Here is a 4,307-nt window from a genome sequence, read left to right on the forward strand (position 1 = left end):
TCACGCAGTCACTTTACAAGCATTACATCGGTACTGAATATATCTGGTTGTTGCACAGTGTACCCCAGGAAGACCTCGGCAGCTTCAGCATCAGCAGTGTGCAAAATCTTCATGCTCTCTCCTCCTGTGTCCTCTTCTTCATCACTTTCATCATTACTTTGCACGTTTTTGATTATTGATTCATCTGTTACAGTCAGGTCTGTATCACAATTTTCCTCATTCAGCCACTTAGTAACATCTTCATCGTCACTTTATTCTCCTCCTGGGAGGTTATGGAACATGTTAGTGTACAAAGTTAATTCCGAATTGACTGGCTCATTGCTGTCACTCACTACTGGATCCAACTCGGCATCAATGGATGGCCACAATTTTCTCCAGCTCTTCATTATGGTAGCGCTCTCCACGTTATCCCCTGTTTCGGCTACTTGGAAAGCAACATCACGTATGTTAATTGCTTTCCACGCCTTCGGCATAGTTTCGGTAGAGTCGTTTTCACTTTCATTCAGCAAGGAGGCGGGAAGTGAATGTCGATAGTGACTTTTAATTGATTCCAAAATTCCCTGGCCCATGGGCTGAATTTTAGGGCTGTGACATTAGGTGGGAGAAAGAGTGCTTGTACATGTATACCATGGGACTTTAGAGAATCATCTGAAGGATGACTGGGAGCACTGTCAATTATCAGGATAGCTTTCAGTGGAAGCTTTTTCTTCTTTAGCTCTTTTCACAATGCTGGTAAAAATGTCTCATGGAACCACCGAGAGAATATTTGTCTGTCCATCCGGGCTTTTTTCTGAGTGCAATATTCCACTGGTGGAGTATTTATGTCAGTGTGTCGAAAACAACGTAGATTTTGGGAGTTTCATATCACCATAAGCGGTAGTTTATGACTCCCGTTTTTATTTACAACACGCGATGAATGTTACGCGCTGTTTCTGTTGCTTGTAACCACGAGCTTCCTTCTCGTTCATGGCAGCTAATGTATTTGAAGGAAGCATCTAGTAAAAGAGTCCTGTTTCATCAGCATTATACGAGGCATCAGCAGTTATATCTTCTTCTTCTATTATCTTCCGTGTCTTGGTTACAAAATCATCAGCATCCTTATCGTTAGCAGAGCGACTTAGCCCGGGCAACGGCCTTGCCGCAGTGGATACACCGGTTCCCGTCACATCACCGAAGTTAAGCGATATCGGGCGTGGACAGTACTTGGATGGGTGACCGTCTGGGCCACCATGAGCTGTTGCCATTTTTCGGGGTGAGGAGCTACTCGACAGAATAGTAGCGGCTCTGCTATAAAAAAAAAAAAAAAAAAAAAAACACCATTACGACCGGGAGACCGGTGTGGTGACCACACCCCCCCCCCCCCGCCCCCCTTATCGGCATCCTCAACTGAAGACGACACGACGGTCGGATGGTCCCGATGCGCTACTTGTGGCCTGAAGACGGAGTGCTTAGCCCGGTGTCTGTCAGCTGCCGAATGCCATGTAATTTTTTATAGTTTAATAGCTAACCTCTGCTCACTGCACTAAGTTGCTACCGCCAAGTTGTTTGTTAAATGCAGCTGCTTTTCCCTTTATCTACATCTACATCTTCATCTACATCCATACTCCGCAAGCCACCTGACGGTGTGTGGCGGAGGGTACTTTGAGTACCTCTATCGGTTCTCCCTTCTATTCCAGTCTCGTATTGTTCTAGGAAAGAAAGATTGTCGGTATGCCTCTGTGTGGGCTCTAATCTCTCTGATTTTAGCCTCATGGTCTCTTCGCGAGATATACGTAGGAGGGAGCAATATACTGCTTGACTCCTCGGTGAAGGTAGGTTCTCGGAACTTCAACAAAAGCCCGTACCGAGCTATAGAGCGACTCTCCTGCAGAGTCTTCCACTGGAGTTTATCTATCATCTCCGTAACGCTTTTGCAATTACGAAATGATCCTGTAACGAAGCGCGCTGCTCTCCGTTGCATCTTCTCTATCTCCTCTATCAACCCCAGCTGGTACGGATCCCACACTGGTGACCAATAATCAAGCAGTGGGCGAACAAGTGTACTTCCTTTGTTTTCGGATTGCATTTCCTTAGGATTCTTCCAATTAATCTCAGTCTGGCATCTGCTTTACCGACGATCAACTTTATATGCTCATTCCATTTTAAATCACTCCTAATGCGTACTCCCAGATAATTTATGGAATTAACTGCTTCCAGTTGCTGACCTGCTATATTGTATCTTAATGATAAGGGATCTTTCATTCTATGTATTCGCAGCACATTACACTTGTCTACATTGAGATTCAATTGCCATTCCCTGCACCATGCGTCAATTCGCTGCAGATCCTCCTGCATTTCAGTACAATGTTCCATTGTTACAACCTCTCGATATACCACAGCATCATCCGCTAAAAACCTCAGTGAACTTCCGATGTTATCCACAAGGTCATTTATGTATATTATGAATAGCAACGGTCCTACGACACTCCCCTGCGGCACACCTGAAATCACTCTTACTTCAGAAGACTTCTCTCCATTGAGAATGACATGCTGCGTTCTGTTATCTAGGAACTCTTCAATCCAATCACACAATTAGTCTGACAGTCCATATGCTCTTACTTTGTTCATTAAACGACTAATGGGAACTGTATCGAACGCAATGGGGAAGTCAAGAAACGCGGCATCCACCTGGGAACCCGTGTCTATGGCCCTCTGAGTCTCGTGGACGAATAGCGCGAGCTGGGTTTTACACGATCGTCTTTTTCGAAACTCATGTTGATTCCTACAGAGTAGATTTCTAGTCTCCAGAAAATAATCGGGCCACTGACTGGAATTCGTTTACTGCGTTGCTGTATGAACCATCTATTAACATCTATGTCCAGTTCTTCATTCTCACTCTTTCGCATAACTTTCCGTTTTCCCAACTCACTATCCATTTGTGTTGAGTACTGTCGAATAGCATCTTATATCTTTTTGATGTCATAAACAGTTCCTTATCCAACACTGAAGTCAGCAGCAATGGATTTCTGCGGAGAACCTCGATTTAAAGTATCTAAAATTTCGAGTTTCTTTTTGAGGTCTAGCGTAACGTGTTTCCTTTTAGAAGATATGATTCCGAACTGCAAAGAAAGCTACAGTTCCAAATACAATATATAAAGCATTGCTTAACTAAGCTTGTTTCACTAAGCACTGTTGCGCACGATAATTTATTGTGTACGTGTTTTTGGATGTGCCCCGTATTACTGAGAGGCCGGACTACTGAGGGCCGGATTAGCGAGAGTCTAGTGTATCTGCCTCATCAGGGCTCAAGCCAGCTCACGCCTAATTTCGTGGATATCACATCAGCTTTTTAGCCTTGAAAACGTAACAGACAAATTTTACATTTATAATATTATATAGGTTTATGGATTGCCATGGATTAAACTCGCTAAGCAGTGAGTTGTAGTTATTACCACTGGTGTATGGCTTTATTGGCCGAGAGCCCGGCCAGAATGTTCGGGGGTTTGGGGCAAGTGTTTTTACACTGAAACGCTAAAGAAGTTGGTATAGACACACGTATCCAAATACAGAGATACGTGAAGAGGCAGAATACAGCGCTGTGGCCGGCAACGCCTACATATGACAACAAGTGTCTGGCGGAGTTTCAGATCGGTTACTGCTTCTACAATGACAGGTTGTCAAGATTTACGTGAGTCTGAACGTGGTATTATAGTCGGCGCACAAGTGATGGGACACAGCATCTCCGTTGTACCGATGAAGTGGGGATTTCCTCGTTCGACCATTTCACTGGTGTACCGTGAATATCAGGAATCCAGTAAAACAACAAATCTCGGACATCGCTGCGGGTGGAAAAAGAACATGCAAGAACGGGACCAACAACGACTCAAGAGAATCTTTCAACGTGACAGAAGTACCACCATTCCGCAAAATGCTGCAGATTTTTATGTTGGGTCATCAAAAAGTGTCAGCGTGCAAACCATTGAACGAAACACCATCAGTATGGGCTTTCGGGGCCGAAGGCCCACATGTATACCGTTGATAATTGCGCGACACAAAGCTTTATGCTTAGCCTGGGCCTGACATTGGATGACTGGAAACATGTTGCCTGGACGGACGTGTCTCGTTTCGAATTGTGTGGACGTGTCCTGGTATGGAGACAACCTCATGAATCCATGGATCATGGATGTCAGCAGGGGACTGTTCAATCTGGTGAAAGCTCTGCAATGCTCTGGGGCGTGTGTATTTGGAATGATATGGGGCCCCTGATACGTGTAGTTACGACTCTTACAGGTGACACGTACATAAGCATCCTGTGTAATCATCAGCAT

At 44.6% G+C, this 4,307-nt stretch overlaps 1 pseudogene; it reads left to right on the forward strand.

The window, feature by feature from the left end:
- The first annotated feature begins 1,125 nt into the window (after positions 1-1,125).
- Positions 1,126-1,243, forward strand: LOC126163583 (5S ribosomal RNA; annotated as a pseudogene).
- The last annotated feature ends 3,064 nt before the right edge of the window (positions 1,244-4,307 follow it).

Source organism: Schistocerca cancellata, chromosome 2, assembly GCF_023864275.1.
Source record: "Schistocerca cancellata isolate TAMUIC-IGC-003103 chromosome 2, iqSchCanc2.1, whole genome shotgun sequence".
In the NCBI taxonomy this organism is placed as follows: Eukaryota; Metazoa; Arthropoda; class Insecta; order Orthoptera; family Acrididae; genus Schistocerca; species Schistocerca cancellata.